The following is a 19,775-nucleotide window of genomic DNA, read 5'->3' on the forward strand; positions in this document are numbered from 1 at the left end:
TTATCAATCTCCCCACACTTAAACATTAGCATGTTCTCATGCTAAGCTCAAGGAGACAAAGAGAATGAATAAAGGAAAGTGAGACTCATGAAATGCAACCTATGTATATGAATGCAACTACATGCTAAAATGATTCTACCTACTTGGTGAAAAAGTAAATAAATCTTTCAAGAACAAATATGAACTGGATTTCACTAATTCAAATCACAAAATAAAGTACAAATGACTTGCAAGAAGAAAATAGCTCATGAAAGCAGAGAACAAGGAATCGAGCATCGAACTCTCAATGGAAGTGTATACACTCTAATCGCTCAGGTGTTTGAGGTTCGATTCTCTCAATTCTCTACTAATCTTGCTTTCTAAGGCTTGCTTTTCATCAAACAATCAACAAAAAATTTAATGCACAGATACACATATCAAGAGGTCTTTTAAGGGTTGTAATGGGGTTAGGGTCAAGGTAGGATTGTATTTGGCCAAGTGGACTAAAATCTGAATCCTTAATTAACATAAACTTTTCACCTAACTTAGGACAATCCATGTAATTATAATACAAAATCTAACTATCCATTAATTATAATTTCGAGTACAGTACATATGCATTGCTTTTACCATTTACCTTGGGGCATTTTGTCCCTTTTTTATTGTTTACTCTTTTTCTTTTCTTTTTCTCTTTTATTTTTTTCTTTTTTATTTTATTTTATTTTTTTATATTTTTTTCTTTTGTTTTTCTCAATGCATGTGATTAAATTATTGAATGCATGAACATGTCCTAAACATTTCTTTCACATTTTCATAAAGATATATAACACCCAATTCTTAAACCAAATGTTTCCAAACCCACTTTTTTCCACACTTAATTCATGAGCACTCTCACTAGTCTAAGATAACCAAGGATTCAAATTAAGGACATTATTATTTTCCGCTTAGAGTTAGTGATGAGCTAAAGTAAAGGACAAAGGGGTAAAATAGGCCTAAAATTGGTTTGTAAGGGATAATGAAAGGTAAAGGCCATATGGGTATGTAAGCTTAGTGAAACAAGGCCTCAATCACATAAGTGCATGCATACATTAAACAATGGAAATATAGAATTAAGCAAGACAAAGATCACAATTTTAGAGAGAAAAATACACATAAAAAATAAAATATTGGTTGATAAGATGCAACCAATCAAGTAGGCTCAAAATCTCACTGGTTTTGTGTGTTCGAGCTCTAAACCATGTTCTAGTATAATATTCCTTCGAACAAGTTTAATAAAAAGTTTTAATTTAAATTAGTGAAATACTCTAAAAAGTTTCTTGAAAAAAGAAAATATTACTTTAACCAAGTGGTAAAATATGCAATCAAACATGCAAATGCAACAACTAACAAGGAAAATAAACCATTGGTGTTGAGATAGAAGAGTAACTAACCCATGGAGATCGGTATCGACCTCCCCATACTTAAAGATTGCACCGTCCTCGGTGCATGCTAAGATGTGCAAGTGGACGGGTTGCTTCAACTGATGCTTTTCTCTAGAGATTGTACAGATGGACTTGTCTGTTGCCCCATATAAAAGTTTCTTTTTTCCTTTCTCGGTGGCCAGCCTGAAAGAAGAGGAAAAAGAAAAAAAAGTAACCCAGAAATAAAGATAAGAAAATAAATAAAGTCTGGGTGGGTTAATTCCAAATAATGAAAGTCTCAATTACATGGTAGCTACAACATGTATGTGAGAAAGCAATAGAAGCACATGGCATACCAATGGTGCAAAATTTGCAACAAAGGGGAGGAGTGTGGGTAATGAAAGACAATATAAATTCATGTCAATGCAAAATTAATACAAGTATCATAAAAGATTGGCATTGACTTAAATAATATTACCCAACAGTGTAAAACAAGTCACTGAGTACCAAAATAATTCCAGAAAAGACGCAACAATTGAATATGAACAAGTAACACCAATGGAAAAATAATAAATTTAGAAAAGAAAAGAAAAATATGCACAAAATTAAAATGCAATGAATGAAATATGAAAATAAATTAAGTAAAATAAAATTGAAGTGAAGAGGGATGAGAGAAGTTAAAGAGATAACGTAAGAAAGAAAGAAGAAAGAAGAAAAGATAGAAGAAATTAGGATTAGAAAAGAAAAGATAAGATAATTGGAGCTGATCTGGATAAGTTGTGCAGCGCAGGCGACGCGGAAGCGTGAGTGACGCGGTCACGTGGTGTGCGATAAGGTCAGGTGATGCGGACGTGTGGGTCACACGATTGCGTGGCCTGATTTGTACGATTGGCACGAGTGCAGCCTCGCGTTCGCGCAACTCTCTGTTTCAAACTCATTTTGCCAAAAAAAAACTGGGTGACGCGTTCGCGTGGGTGACGTGATCGTGTGAATGGCCATTTTGAAAAACGATGCGGACGCGTGAGGCACGCGTTCGCGTGGTAGGGCTTGTGCTTCTAGCACGAGTCCAGCCCTACTCCATCATAACTCTCTGCCATGCACCCATTTACGTCGATTTTATAGGGCCATGCATTCGCGTGGGTGACGCGAACGCGTGGGGAGGCTATTTCGCAAACGATGCGAACGCGTCAGCGACGCGGTCGCGTGGGCATATTTATGCCTGAGGCACACCTCCAGCCACGCTCTCGCGTGACATTCTGTTCACTTTTCTTTTCTTCCTAATGCACTTGTGACGCGGACGCGTCAGCGACGCTTACGCGTCGCGTGCATTTTTTTTTAAATGCAAAAATGCAGAATGCAGATGCTTATGCAAAATTTATGAATGATTCCAGGTTCAATAAAATAAAGTAAAACTCAAAAATAAACAAAACTAAATAAAATTATAATTGAGAAAGGAACGATCATACCATGGTGGGTTGTCTCTCACCTAGCACTTTTAGTTAAAGCCCTTAAGTTGGACATTTGATGAGCTCCTTGTGATGGCGGCTTGTGCTTGAACTCATCCTGAAACTTCCACCAATGCTTGGACTTCAATAAGCTCTATCAATACCAAGTAAAATTTTCAAGCTTTGATGGAGTTCTTCACAAGCTTTGAGCTCCCAAATTTGATCCTCATATATGCCTGGATCCCAAATCTTGTTTCTACACCCGTCTTCAAGTTGATTATCATGATTCCATCCGGGTGGTTCAGCTTTAGAATTCTCACGTAAGCACCCAAATATCTTCCTAGACCCATTCAATCGAGTTCGACACCAACCTTTGCATTTAAACTTTGAGCTTTCAACCATAATGAACCTAGGATTGTGTTGCCCACCATTAACCATCTTCCTCTTACTCTTAATGCCACAAAGAGTTTTAAGTTGACCATCCATCTCCAGTAGCCCATATTAAAGTGGGAAGGTAAAGGTCAAGGATAAGAATTTTACCCACTTGAATGTTGTGTTGGACGGTAATGGCCTTGGGAGAGGTATTTCTAATGAATTTGCAAGCTCCACTCCCTTGTGCTCTTCTCTGACAACTTCCACCTCTTTGCAAGCTTCTTCAATATCAACCTCTTCCTCTTAGTAGCTTTCTTCCAATTCAATCTCTTCTTCATTGCTCACCAAGGGAATGAGAGGTTGTGCCTCTTCTTCTTGAATCTCCATCTCTTGATCAACCTCTTCTAAGTCTTCAACTATGATATGCCTTGGAGGTTGTACACCTTCCTCAACATCAACATCAAACACCTTGGAAGGAGGCTCTATGATTTGACCTTCCCATGGAGGTTCAGCATCTCCTAAGTTTACAACCACTTTCTTTTTAACTATTGCGGCTTCGGCTAGTTGTTTTAGTATAAAATCGTACTCCTCCTTGATGATTTCCTTTTTATGACAACTCCCTTCAACTACTCCTTCATCTGCAAAGGTCTCTTCTACCTTTACCTTTAGTGCCTCCTCTAGCTCCTTATGAAGTATGGATTCATGAAGATGATCCCTTCTCTCTTGTTCCATGTCAATAGCATCATTGGGATCTTGTTGCTCTTGGATTGATGGATGTAGGTGCTCTTCTATGGAGGGTGGTGATGGGATGGAGAGATCATTATGGGATTGAAAAGGAAGTGCACTAGAGCTTGAGGGTTGATTGTTGAAGGTATTTGGTGGTCCAATTTGGGTGACAAGAGCTTGTATAGCAGAGTTTAGATCGGTAAGTGCTTTCTCCATAGAGGTTTGGGGTGGACAGGAGGGTTCATTTGTTGGGAGAAAGGGTTCATGGTAGGAAGGTGGTTGATAAACTATTATTTTATGATTTATATTATGTTTAATTGTGTGGTTTTATCAAGTCTTCACCCACTTATTCATATGATTTGCATGCATTTACAATTCCTTCCTGAAAATGTTCTATGATTGAAAACTTGCTTCCTAAAGATCTTTTAATTGTATATTTTTAGTCTCCTTTATACCATTTGATGCCGTGATCTGTGTGTTATGTGTTTCAGGCTTCATAGGGCAGGAATGGCTTAGAGAATGGAGAGGAAGCTTGCAAAAATGGAAGTAACACAAGAAATTGAGGAGATGACCAGCGAGAAGTGACGCGGGCGCATGGCTCACGCGACCGCGCAAAATGGAGAAATTCACAGCAACACGAATGCGTACCTGACGCGAACGTGTGGATTGAAAGCTGCACGAGTGACGCGAATGCGTGGACGACGCGCACGCGTGGCACAGAAAATGCTGAGTGACGCAAACGCGTGGACGACGCGGCCGCGTGACGTGCACGATTTGCAGAATTGCAGAAGTCGCTGGCATAAATTCTGGGCCGCGTTTTAACCCAGTTTTCAGCTCAGAAACACAGATTAGAGCCAGGGAACATGCAGAGACGAAGGACAACATTCATTCCATAACATTCTTAGTTTTTTAGATATGATTTTACTCCTCCTCTAGGTTTTTTCTCTACACATTCACAGTTCTTAGGATTTGGTTTTTATTGCTTTTTGGCTTGGGATATTGAGAAGAGTTATTACCTATGCAAGATTTCATCACTCTAGTTTGTTCTCTTTACTTGTTGCTTACTCTTTCATATCCTTAATTTGTTCAGAGTTACAATAGGATTATTTTTAGGATTCATTAATACAAGAACCATTTTTATTTTTAATTGATTTTTTTATTATTGTCTATCATGTCTTTCCTTATTCCTTATTTTTATTTTGTGAAATTTACATCCATGATGAGTGAGTAGTTCTCTAACTTGATTGGGAGTTGATTGAAAGGAGACCCTTGAGTTGGAATGCTCAAGAGTAAAATTGTAATTGGGTTTATTGTTGGATGGCTCTCTAGTCACTGACACTAATCATTTCCAAGGGAGAGGATTAGAACTTGTGAATAGAAGTAGACTTCCAACTTACTTGACTCTCCTTTACCTAGTAAAGGATAACTAAGTAGAACAACCTTCAATTATCAATTGATCTTGGGAAAACTCCAACAAGGATAGAACTTTCGATTAATCTACTCCCGGTCAAGATTTTTATTTAAATTACATCAATTCTCTAATTTAATTTCCCGTTTATCAAACTCAAAACCATTTTGGAAAACCTCTGATTAATAAGATATCACATCTTCCTGCAACTCGTTGGGAGACGACCTGGGATTCATACTCCCGATATTTTAATTCTAATTTTGTGACAACCTTTCTAAATTGATAAGCGGATTTTTGTTGGTTAAGAACTGTACTTGCAACGTATCACTTATATTAATTTCTTAATCTGCCAATTTTCGCTACGTTAATTTTTGGCGCCGTTGCCGGGGAGTTGCAATAGAGTGCTAATTTATTGATTGGAATTTATTTATCTGCATTTTATTTTATTTTGTTTTTGTTATCATGAGCTATATGTCTCTTCCACTGAATGACTCGTTCATTGCCTGATTCAAGCTTAGCCGCTTTTGATCCCGAAATTGAAAGAATTATTTCACGTATTAGGCGAGCTCGACGTCGGCTAGCCTCTGAGGGTGGTGAAGTGATTAACGTCAATTCACCAATCTCATCCGAGGGTGAATCTGAATCGCCATTTGAGGAAGAAACAAGCTCCTCTACTACTGATTCAGTAGATTCACGTGTAGATAACATAGCAGTACCTAGGAGAGTTACTATCCAGGAAGCTGGAGCCCCAGATTTCACACTGCAATCGTATCAAGCGCATCACCCAGTGGTGGCTGTATATTTTGAAATAAAGACTGTACTACTCAACTTGATGCCCAAGTTTCATGGCTTACCTACTCAAGAACCTATCAAGCACCTTAGGAATTTCCAGACAGCTTGTTCTACTGTTAAGCGTGATGGTGCTGATGAAACTTTTATTCTGTTAAAAGCCTTCCTATTCTCTCTTGAGGGAAAGGCAAGAGAGTGGTACTACACTCAACCCGGAGTAACTATTTCTAACTGGGATACGCTTTCAAGAGAATTTTGGAAAAATTCTTTCCAGCTGAAGTTACCGATAAACTGAGGAAAGACATTTCCATGATTGTTCAGGACGAATCTGAGACTCTCTACGAATATTGGGAGCGCTTCAACAATCTTCTGGAAGCATGTATCCACCATATGATTGACAAGATAGTGTTGATCGGCTACTTCACACAGGGCATGAAACCTCAAGATAAGACCACATTGGAAGGTGCTAGCAATGGGTCTATGAAAAAGTACAAGACTACTGATGAGGCATGGCAATTGATCAATGACTTAGCTGAATCTACTAGGAATCACAGGCAGAAACAAAGCCGGTCAAGAACTGTTGCAGAGGTATCCTCTAGCAAAGAGACTACTGCTCTAACTGAGAGTATATGTGAAATGACCAACTTACTGAAGCAGATGTAATTGAGTCAACAACAAGCTCAGCAAGCTCAGCCTTCTCCATCACAGCAAAGCCAACAGCTGGTTCCATAAAGAGTATGCGGGATCTGTGCTGATTATAGTCATTACACTGATGAATGTCCGCAGCTCCAATAGGAAGACAACACTGTGGCAGCCACTCATAACTTCTATGACCACCCCAATCAAGGAAACAATCAAGGTGGCATCTACAACCATGGATGGCAAGACAATTCCAACCAAGGTTAGAGAGATAATTCTAACCAGGGTTGGAGGGACAATCATAACAGAGGAGGCAGAGATAACAATGGGAACCAAGAGGAGCCAAGTCCACCAGAACACACCCCAGTTGAAGATGCAGTAGAAGTGGAAGATGTTGAAGAGGAAGAGGACATACATGATATAGTTGAAGAAGAGGAAACTTAACCACAGGGTGAAGCACCAAAGGATGTTGAAGTTGCAGATAACGCACGTCCTGTCCCCTTTCCACAACTCACAAAGAAGCCCAGGAAGCAGATGGAACTTGACCCCAAAATGGTAGAAATATTCAAAAAGGTTGAGGTAACTATTCCCCTTTTTGATGCCATTCAACAGGTACCTAAATATGCGAAGTTTCTAAAGGATTTATGTATACATAAGGATAAAATTAATAAATTAGAAATTATTCCCTTAGGTAGTTCTATCTCTGTTTTAATGGGAGGTATACCTGAAAAATGTAGTGATCCAGGTCCATGTATGGTCAACTGTACTATTAGAGGTGTGATATTCTCTGACTACATGTGTGATCTAGGAGTGTGTGTTAGTATAATGCCTTTATCTATATTTAATGCTTTAAGGCTCCCTCTTAAAAAGGTCGGCAGCTCATTTTGTGTTGGCAGATAAAAGCATTATTACAGTGATTAGAGTTGCTGAAGATGTATTGGTGAGCATTAAGGAGCTCACATTTCCCATTGATTTCTATATCCTGGAAATGCCCCCTAATGACTCCGGGAGGCCATCATCAATCCTGCTTGGAAGACCATTCATGAAGACTTCAAAGTTCAAGCTGGACGCATTTTCAGGAACTTATTCTTTTGAAATAGATGGCAGAATAGTGAAATTCAGTTTAAATGAAGCTCTGAAGCATCCTCCGGAAGGTCATTCTATCTCCCAGTATGACATCATTGATGTAACCGTAGCTGAAGTTCACCAGGAAGAATTAGAAGAGAAGTACATAGGGCAAGGTCCAAGTGTGGGGATATTTTCAGAGGATAATGAGAGCACTTCACCATTATCACAAGCCCCAGATGACCAAGAGCCAAGACCTAAGCAGAAAATAGAATTAAAGCCCCTTCCTCCACACCTCAAGTATGCTTACCTTGAGGACAAGCGGAAGTTCCCAGTTATTATTGCAAGGGAGCTCACTTCCCAACAAGAAGAACAACTGCTTAGTGTATTGAGGATGCATAAGAAAGCAATTGGATGGAGCTTGGCGGATATAGTAGGCATCAGCCCTCAAGTTTGTGAACATAGAATATTCTTAGAAGAAGGAGCAAAGCCTGTCCGTCAACCTCAGAGAAGATTGAATCCAACCATCTTAGAAGTTGTTAAGAAGGAAGTAACCAGACTACTTGAAGCAGATATCATTTATCCCATTTCAGATAGCGAATGGGTCAGTCCAGTACAAGTGGTGCCCAAGAAATCAGGAGTCACAACTGTAAGAAATGAGCAAGGAGAGCTTCTGACAACTAGAGTACATAATTCATGGAGAGTTTGCATTGACTACAGGCGTCTCAACCAAGCCACTCGCAAGGATCATTACCCCTTGCCATTCATTGATCAGATGCCTGATCGCCTGTCAGGTAAATCTCATTACTGCTTTTTAGATGGTTATACAGGTTATTTTCAAATCCATATAGCTCCTGAAGATCAGGAAAAGACTACTTTTACATGTCCTTTTGGGATTTATGCTTATAAAAGAATGCCATTTGGCTTATGCAATGCACCAGCTACTTTCCAAAGGTGTATAATGAGTCTTTTCTCTGATCTCATTGAGACCTGTATGGAAGGTTTTATGGATGACTTTAGCGTATATAGTGATTCATTTAGCCTTTGCTTGGGTAGTTTATCTAGAGTATTGGATAGGTGTGTTAGTTCAAACCTTGTTTTAAATTTCGAAAACTGTCATTTTATGGCGAAACAAGGAATTGTTCTAGGACATATTATTTCTGATACTGGTATCTCTGTAGACCCAGCAAAGGTGGATGTTATTTCTAGTTTACCTTACCCCTCCTCCGTGAGGGAAGTCCGTTTGTTCCTTGGCCATGCAGGTTTTTACAAGAGATTCATTAAGGACTTCAGTAAAGTCGCATTACCTTTATCCAGATTGCTACAGAAAGACAGCGAGTTCGAGTTTAGTAAAGATTGTGAGCAAGCTTTTGATAAGCTGAAGACCGCCCAGACTCAAGCTCCAATTGTGAGAGGACTAGACTGGAGCCAGCCATTTGAAATCATGTGCGATGCTTCCAATCATACAGTAGGAGCAGCGCTGGCTCAGCGTGAAGGTAAGGATCCTTTCGTAATCGCTTACGCGTCTAAGACTTTAGACGCTGCTCAGTCTAATTACACTACTACTGAAAAAGAACTTCTAGCTATTGTTTTTGCTCTGGATAAATTCCGAGCCTATTTACTGGGTACTAAGGTAGTAGTGTACTCAGACCATACAGCTCTAAAGTATCTATTAGCAAAAAAGGAGTCTAAACCAAGGCTCATACGTTGGATACTGCTACTACAAGAATTTGATTTAGAAATTAAGGATAGGAGTGGTAACCAAAATCTAGTGGCAGACCACTTGAGTCGCCTTGAGCACATTAAGGATGCCTCCACTCCTATAAACGATGATTTCCAATTTGACAACTTACAAGCAGTATTTGAAGTAGTCCCTTGGTATGCGCCTGTAGCTAATTATCTACTCAGCCACACTCTCCCTCCAAACTTTACTAAGCATCAAAGAGACAAGCTGAAAAGTGAGTCCAAATATTATATATGGGATGATCCATATTTATGGAGGTGTAGTGCTGACTAGGTAATTAGACGATGTGTGCCTCAATTAAAAATTCCAGTCCATTTTAGAAGCCTGCCACTCATCTGAGAGTGGAGGACATTTTGGCCCTCAAAGAACAGCCAGAAAAATTCTAGACTGTGGATTCTGGTGGCCTACTCTTTTTAAAGACGCTACTGAATTTTGTAAATCTTGTCCCCCATGCCAAAGGTTTGGTAATATATCCAAGAGGGACAAGATTCCTCAACAGATTATGCTTTTCTGTGACATTTTTTTATGTTTGGGGCATTGACTTCATGTGTCCATTTCCAAATTCTAATGGTCATCTCTATATATTGTTAGCTGTAGATTATGTTTCTAAATGGGTGGAAGCAATTCCTACCCATACTGATGATGCTAACACTGTTGTTTCCTTTATTAGAAACCATATTATTTGTCGCTTTGGATCACCACGAGCAATTGTGAGTGATGAGCGGATAATTTATACGCTTTTTGGCATTGTTTTTAGTATGTTTTTAGTTTGTTTTAGTTAGTTTTTATTATATTTTTATTAGTTTTTAGTTAAAATTCACTTTTCTGAACTTTACTATGAGTTTGTGTATTTTTCTGTGATTTCAGGTATTTTCTGGCTGAAATTGAGGGACCTGAGCAAAAATCTGATTCAGAGGCTGAAAAGGACTGCAGATGCTGTTGGATTCTAACCTCCCTGCACTCGAAGTGGATTTTCTGGAGCTACAGAAGCCCAATTGGCGCGCTCTCAACTGCGTTGGAAAGTAGACATCCTGGGATTTCTAGCAATGTATAGTAGTCCATACTTTGCCCGAGATTTGATGGCCCAAACTGGCGTTCCAAATCAGCTTTGAAACTGCTCGGTGTTAAACGCTGGAACTGGCACAAGAATGGGAGTTAAACGCCCAAACTGGCACAAAAGCTGGCGTTTAACTCCAAGAAAAGTCTCTACACATGAAAGCTTCAATGCTCAGCCCAAGCACACGCCAAGTGGGCCCGGAAGTGGATTTTTATGTCATTTACTCATTTCTGTAAACCCTAGGCTACTAGTTCTCTACAAATAGGACCTTTTACTATTGTATTTTCATCTTTGGACATCTAGTTCTTAGATCAGATCTTGAGATCTTTGAATCTCTTGATCATGTTTTGGGGGCTGGCCTCACGGCCATGCCTAGACCTTGTTCTTATGTATTTTCAACGGTGGAGTTTCTACACACCATAGATTAAGGTGTGGAGCTCTGCTGTACCTCGAGTATCAATGCAATTACTATTGTTCTTCTATTCAATTTGGCTTATTCTTGTTCTAAGATATCACTTATTCCTCAACTTGATGAATGTGATGATCCGTGACGCTCATCATCATTCTCACCTATGAACGTGTGCCTGACAACCACCTCCGTTCTACCTTAGATTGAGTGGATATCTCTTGGATCCCTTAATCGGAATCTTCGTGGTATAAGCTAGAATTGATGGCGGCATTCAAGAGAATCTGGAAGGTCTAAACCTTGTCTATGGTATTCTGAGTAGGATTCAATGATTGAATGACTGTGACGAGCTTCAAACTCCTGAAGGCTGGGCGTTAGTGACAGACGCAAAAGAATCAATGGATTCTATTCCAACCTGATTGAGAACCGACAGATGATTAGCCGTGCTGTGACAGAGCGCGTTGAACATTTTCACTGAGAGGACGGGACTGTAGCCACTGACAACGGTGATGCCCAACATACATCTTGCCATGGAAAGGAGTAAGAAGGATTGGATGAAGACAGTAAGAAAGCAGAGAGACGGAAGGGACAAAGCATCTCCATACGCTTATCTGAAATTCTCACCAATGAATTACATAAGTATCTCTATCTTTATTTTATGCTTTATTTATAAATCACTCATAACCATTTGAATCTGCCTGACTGAGATTTACAAGATGACCATAGCTTGCTTCATACCAACAATCTCTGTGGAATCGACCCTTACTCGCGTAAGGTTTATTACTTGGACGACCCAGTGCACTTGCTGGTTAGTTGTGCGAAGTTGCGAAATTATGTTTAGACCATGGTATTGAGCACCAAGCTTTTGGAGCCATTACCGGGGATTGTTTGAGTTGTGAAAAGTAGAGATCACAATTTCGTGCACCAAGTTTTTGGCGCCGTTACCGGGGATTGTTTGAGTTTGGACAACTGACGGTTCATCTTGTTGCTTAGCTTAGGTATTTTTCTTCAGAGTTCTTAAGAATGAATTCTAGTGTTTCAAGGTGATGTTCTTATCATCACCAAAGCTGATTGATTCTCATCAATTTAGCTCTTGAATGTAATGTCCTGCTGAAGCTTGGCTAGCCATGTCTAATTTCTTTAGACTGAAGCTTTAGACTAACATTGCATGATTCTTGGAATTCTCATTAAGAATTTTGATATCCTTATTTTCTTTTTCACTCAATTTTCGAAAAAAATCCAAAAAAAAATTACAAAATCATAAAAACCAAAAATATTTTATGTTTTTTGTTGAGTCTAGTGTCTCATTTTAAAGTTTGGTGTCAATTGCATGTTTCTGTTTTTCTTGCATTTTTCGAATTCATGCATGTGTCTTCATTAATCTTCAAGTTGTTCTTGATGATTCCCTTGTTCTGATCTTTAAATTCTCTTGACTTGAGTGTTTTGTTGTTTCTCATATGCATTCTCAATTTGTTAGTGTCAGTAGTATACAAACTTCTAAGTTTGGTGTCTTGCATGCATTGTTTATTTGATTTTAGTTACATTTTAATTATTCCTCATTATTAAAAATCCAAAAAAATTTTTAATTTGTGTCTTTTCAAGTTAATAACACAGAGAATTGAAGATTCAGAACGTACAACAGAGAAATTACACAGAAAAAGCTGGGCATTCAAAACGCCCAGTGAGGAAGGAAAACTGGCGTTTAAACGCCAGCCAGGGTACCTGGCTGGGCGTTTAACGCCCAAAAAGGTAGTGTTTTGGGCGTTAAACGCCAGAATGGATACCATTCTGGGCGTTTAACGCCAAGATGGCACAAGAGGGAAGATTTTGTTTTTAACTCAAAATTTTTTTTCAAGTTTTCAAAATTTTTCAAAATCAAATCTTTTTCAAATCAAATCTTTTCAATCATATATTTTCAAAATCAATTTCTTTCTTTTTCAAAAATACTTGCTAACAATTAATGATTTGATTCAACATTTCAATTATGTTGCCTTTTCTGTTGAGAAAGGTTTAATGTTTGAATCATATCTTTTCTTGTTAGCCAAGTCATTAATTTTCAAAATCAAATCTTTTTAAATTGTTTTTCAAATCATATCTTCCCAATCATATCTTTTTAAAACCATAAGTTTTCAATCATATCTTCTTAAATTTCTAATTTCAAAATCTTTTTCAAAAATCACTTGATTTCTTTGCCACTCTTAGTTTTCGAAAATCAATTAGTATTTTTCAAAATGTTTTTTTTAAAATCTTTTTAATTTATTTTCGAAAATTTCTTCCCATCTTCTCACATCCTTCTAATTATGGACTAACACTCCTCCTCAATGAACAATTCGAACTCTATCTTTCTTGATAAGTTCGAATTCTTCTACCTCTTCCTTCTATTTTTCTTCCTCTGACACCTCAAGGAATCTCTATACTGTGACATAGAGGATTTCATATTTTCTTGTTCTCTTCTCTTTCATATGAGCAGGAGCAAAGACAAAAGCATTCTTGTTGAGGCTGACCCTGAACCTGAAAAGACCTTGAAGCGAAAGCTAAGAGAAGCTAAAGCACAACTCTCTCTAGAAGGCCTAACAGAGCTCTTCAAAGAAAAAGAAACCATGGCAGCCGAAAACAACAACAATGCCAACAATGCAAGGAAGGTGCTGGGTGACTTTACTGCACCTACTCCCGACTTCTATGGGAGAAGCATCTCTATCCCTCCCATTGGAGCAAACAACTTTGAGCTTAAGCCTCAATTAGTTTTTCTAATGCAACAGAATTGCAAGTTCCATGGACTTCCATTGGAAGATCCTCATCAGTTTTTAGCTGAATTCTTGCAAATCTGTGACACTGTCAAGAATAATGGGGTTGACCCTGAGGTCTACAGACTTATGCTATTCCCTTTTGCTGTAAGAGACAGAGCTAGGATTTGGTTGGACTCACACCCTAAAGAAAGCCTGAACTTTTGGGAAAAGCTAGTCAATGCCTTCTTGGCAAAGTTCTTTCCACCTCAAAAATTGAGTAAGCTTAGAGTGGAAGTCCAAACCTTCAGACAGAAGGAAGGTGAATCCCTCTATGAAGCTTAGAAAAGATACAAACAATTGATCAGAAAGTGTCCTTCTGACATGCTTTCTGAATGGAGCATCATAGGTATCTTCTATGATGGTCTGTCTGAACTGTCCAAGATGTCATTGGATAGCTCTGCTGGAGGATCTCTTCATCTGAAGAAGACGCCTGCAGAAGCTCAAGAACTCATTGAAATGGTTGCAAATAACCAATTCATGTACACTTCTGAAAGGAATCCTGTGAATAATGGGACAAATCAGAAGAAAGGAGTTCTTGAGATTGATACTCTGAATGCCATACTGGCTTAGAACAAAATATTGACTCAGCAAGTCAATATGATTTCTTAAAGTCTGTCTGGAATGCAAGCTGCACCAGGCAGTACTAAGGATGCTTCATCTGAAGAAGAAGCTTATGATCCTGAGAACCCTTCAATGGAAGAGGTGAATTACATGGGAGAACCCTATGGAAACACCTATAATCCTTCATGGAGAAATCATCCAAATTTCTCATGGAAGGATCAATAGAGACCTCAACAAGGTTTCAACAATAATAATGGTGGAAGAAACATGTTTAGCAATGGCAAGCCTTTTCCATCATCTTCTCAGCAACAGACAGAGAATTCTAAGCAGAGCCACTCTGACTTAGCAACCATGGTCTCTGATCTAATCAAAACCACTCAAAGTTTCATGACTGAAACAAGGTCCTCCATTAGAAATTTGGAGGCACAAGTTGGACAGCTGAGCAAGAAAATTACTGAACTTCCTCTTAGTACTCTTCCAAGCAATACAGAAGAGAATCCAAAAGGAGAATGCAAGGCCATTAACATGACCCACATGGCCGAACTTGGAGAGGAGGAAGAGGCAGTAATCGCCACTAAGGAAGACCTCAATGGACATCCACTGGCTTCCAATGAGTTCCCTAATGAGGAACCGTGGGAATCTGAGGCTCATAATGAGACCATAGAGATTCCATTGGATTTACTTCTGCCATTCATGAGCTCTGATGAGTATTCTTCCTCTGAAAAGGACGAAGATGTCACTGAAGAGCAAGTTGCCAAGTACCTTGGAGCAATCATGAAGTTAAATGACAAGTTATTTGGTGGTGAGACTTGGGAGGATGAACCCCCTTTGCTCACCAAAGAACTGGATGACTTGTCTAGGCAGAGATTACCTCAAAAGAGACAGGATCCTGGAAAGTTTTCAATACCTTGTACCATAGGCACCATGACCTTTAAGAAGGCTCTGTGTGACCTAGGGTCAAGCATAAACCTTATGCCTCTCTCTGTAATGGAGAAGCTAGGGATCTTTGAGGTGCAAGTGATAAACCCCATTTTGAGGGTTTATCTTGTATCGATTTCAGGGGTTTTATCAATGATTCCACACGCTTTTTATATGAAAATACGAGACTTTGTGTTCCTTTCCTAATCTTTGCCTCATGGATGAAAACATGCTTATTTTGCACTAAATTAGATACATTTCTAATCTTCTCTTGGTGCCATTCGATGCCGTGACCTGTGTGCTAAGTGGTTTCAGAATATAGGGTAGGGATGAACCGGAAGAGAGAAGGAGAACGGGCGCAAAGGAAGGGAGCATGAGAAATTGAGCTTTGGAAACTTCAGCAAGGGCGCGTGCGCGCACTTGGCGCGCCCGCATGGATTGAACAGCTAGAAGTCAAAGCCAAGAGCCAAGCCACGAGCCGGCTTGTGTAGCGGCTAGGCCATGATCTCCATGGGCGCGTACGCGTACATTACGCCTCCGCGCACATTACAAGATGCCCCAGTGGCGCGCACGCGTGCTTTGCACGTGCGCGCCGATGTTCGAATATGATTTTTTAAAGAGTCACGTGACCTGGGCATGGAGACAGTTGGGGATCTCATCTTGGGGAAGTGCCTTGGCGGGAAGAGCTTAAGAAGACCAAAGATTGAAGGGTTAAGGGACTTTTAGCTCACTTTAGATTGTTCTAGATATTTTTGGCTATAGTTAGTTACACTCTTGGAGAGGGAGAGAGAGATTGCAAGCTCTCATTAGGGTTCATCTTCATCCATTTTCTGAATTTTCAATCACTCTTTGGTGAGATCCATTGCAATTCTCGATTTACTTTGTTCATGTCATAGATCTTCTTCTCCAATCTCAATTAGTGTTTGTAATTGCTCAATTTTCATAGATCCTAGATTCAACTTTGTAGTTTTGAATTTTATCAAGCTCTTGAGAATTTCATTTCCATTGTTGTTCTTTGTTAATTGTTGTTAATTTCTTGTGTTGAAGCACTTTTAATTCTACTTTCTTCTCATTCTTACTATGTCTTTCATTCTTGCTCATCAATTGTTTGATAAAATGCCAACACTAGTTATGGAGTAAAAGTTTCTTACTTGACATAGGGTTTGGGCCATTAGAAGGAGTTGAATAGTTTATGTCTATTGTTGATTTGGAATTAGAAATTGCTAGTTGACTTGGAGTGCACTAAAGCTATATTTTCCTAAGGTAAAACTAGAACTTGTGACTCAAGTTAGTTACTCTCATTTGACTTTCCTCTATACCTAGGGGTTAACTAAATGAAGCAAGGCCTAATTGTTGTCATCATTGAAGGAACTATAAGGATAGGATTTCTAATGCCAACCCTAGGCCAAGTCTTTTAAAGATTGATTGTTTGTCATCTATTTTGCTAAACCTTCAAAGAATCATAACAAGGCTTCCTAATCAATAAGATGCATGCTTTAGCAATTCCAAGGGAGGACGACTCGGGAGACTAGTACTCTCGGTTATAGATTGTAGGATTGTTTGATGCGAAGTTTAAGTGTCGGTTAGACTATACTCACGATCATATTCATTATTGACTTCTATATCGGCATGATAAATTTCGTTTATCAAAATGGCGCCGTTGCCGGGGAAATTTGCTTAGCGTGCCATGTTATTGTTTAGAGTAAATGTGTGTATATATGTACATAATTGCATTTCATTGTAAATTGTTCAAGTGACTAACCCCTCATCGTTACCATGAATCTCACTTCCCCTTCATTGCATGACGCGTTCACAACCGAATCTGAGCTTAGTCCCCTTTGATCCGGAAATAGAACGAACTTTGTTTCATATTAGACAAGCTCGGAGGCAGCTAAAGTTTGGAAAAGGTGAAGAGGTTTTCACCACCTCAACCACCTTACTAAAAGTGAACATTGAACCGTCACTCAAAGAAGGCAATAGTCATTCTCCCATCAATATCACTAACAACTCTTTTTTTGTTTTAGGTACTAACGCCATGGATGCTCCGAGGAGAGTTACTATCAAGGAAGCGGGTGCACCGGATTATGTCCTTCAACCCCTTCATGTAACTCACCCCAACTTGAATGCAAACTTTGAACTTAAGACCGCTTTGATCAACCTCTGATGAGCGGATAATTTATACGCTTTTTGGCATTGTTTTTATATAGTTTTTAGCAAGTTTAAGCTACTTTTAGGGATGTTTTCATTAGTTTTTATGTTGAATTCACATTTCTGGACTTTACTATGAGTTTGTGTGTTTTTATGTGATTTCAGGTAAATTCTGACTGAAATTGAGGGATTTGAGCAAAACTCTGAAAAAGGCTGACAGAAGGACTGCTGATGCTGTTGGATTCTGACCTCCCTGCACTCGAAATGGATTTTCTGGAGCTACAGAACTCCAAATGGCGCGCTCTCAACGGCGTTGGAAAGTAGACATCCAGGGCTTTCCAGCAATATATAGTAGTCCATGCTTTATTCGAAGAATGACGACGTAACTTGGCGTTAAACGCCAAGTTCATGCTGCTGTCTGGAGTTAAACGCCGGAAAAACGTCATGATCCGGAGTTGAACGCCCAAAACACGTCATAACTCAAAGTTCAACGCCAAGAAATGCCTTAGCTCGTGGATTGATCAAGCTCAGCCCAAGCACACACCAAGTGGGCCCCGTAAGTGAATTTATGCATCAATTACTTACTCATGTAAACCCTAGAAGCTAGTCTAGTATATATAGGACATTTATCTATTGTATTAAAAAATCTTTTGACCACTTTAAACTCTTTATTCATTCGGTCACTTGATCATGGAGAGGGCTGGCCATTCGGCCATGCCTGAACCTCTTTCACTTATGTATTTTCAACGGTGGAGTTTCTGCACACCATAGATTAAGGGTGTGGAGCTCTGCTGTACCTCAAGTATCAATGCAATTCTATCTTCTTTTATTCGGTCTCTATCTTATTCTTATTCCAAGATATTCATTCGTACCCAAGAACATGATGAATATAATGAGTTAGATAACCCTCATTATTATTCTCACTTATGAGCGCGCGTGATTGACAACCACTTTCGTTCTACATGCAACCGAGCTTGAATGTGTATCTCTTAGATTCCCCAACAGAATCTTCGTGGTATAAGCTAGATGGATGGCGGCATTTATGAGGATCCGGAAAGTCCAACCTTGTCTGTGGTGTTTCGAGTAGGATCCTGGGAATCCGGAAAGTCTCACCTTGTCTGTGGTATTCCGAGTAGGATTCCGGTAATGAATGACTGTGACGTGCTTCAAACTTGTAACCTGCTGGGCGTTAGTGACAGACGCAAAAGAATCAATGGATTCTATTCCAGTAGGAGCGGGAACCAACCAGTGATTGGCCGTACTGTGACAGAGTGCGTAAGCATTAGCTTTCACTGCGAGGATGGGATGTAGCCATCAACCATGGGTGATGCCTCCAGACTGGTTAGCTGTACGAGTGACAGCCGCATAGGATATTTCCCCGAGAGGATGAAAGTAGCCACAGCTGATGGTGAACCCCTATACAAAGCTTGCCATGGAAAGGAGTAAGAAGGATTGAGTAGAAGGAATAGGAGAGCAGGCGTCCGTGAGCTCTACAGCACCTCCATTCCGCTTATCTGAAATTCCTACCAATGAATCTACATAAGTATTTCTATCCTTTTTATTATTTATTTTCTATTTTATTATTCCTATCCTCGAACCCATAAATAATGTTTAATTCGCCTGACTGAGATCTATAAGGTGACCATAGCTTGCTTCATACCAACAATCTCTGTGGATTCGACCCTTACTCACGTAAGGTTTATTACTTGGACGACCCAGTACACTTGCTGGTTAGTTGAACGGAGTTGTGAAAATAAACAGTGCCCTAAGAGTAAACATCCTACAAATACAAAGAACAAGTGATCACAATTTCGTCCACCAAGTTTTTGGCGCCGTTGCCGGGGATTGTTCGAGTATGGACAACTGACGGTTCATCTTGTTGCTCAGATTAGGTACTTTTCTTTTCAAAAATCTTTTTCAAAATTTTTCTTTTTATTTTTCGTTTTTCAAAACTATATTTTCGAAAAAATATAATAAAAATACAAAAAATTCATAAAATCATAAAAATAAAAAATATTTTGTGTTTCTTGTTTGAGTCTTGAGTCAATTTTTAAGTTTGGTGTCAATTGCATGCTTTTAAAAATTTTCTTGCATTTTTTTCCGAAAAATCCATGCATTCATAGTGTTCTTCATGATCTTCAAGTTGTTCTTGATAAGTCTTCTTGTTTGATCTTGATGTTTTCTTGTTTTGTGTCTTTTCTTGTTTTTCATGTGCATTTTTGCATTCATATTTTCCATGCATTAAAAATTTCTAAGTTTGGTGTCTTGCATGTTTTCTTTGCATCAAAAATTTTTCAAAATTATGTTCTTGATGTTCATCATGATCTTCAAA

This window comes from Arachis stenosperma, chromosome 1 (assembly GCF_014773155.1).
Source record: "Arachis stenosperma cultivar V10309 chromosome 1, arast.V10309.gnm1.PFL2, whole genome shotgun sequence".
Lineage (NCBI taxonomy): Eukaryota > Viridiplantae > Streptophyta > Magnoliopsida > Fabales > Fabaceae > Arachis > Arachis stenosperma.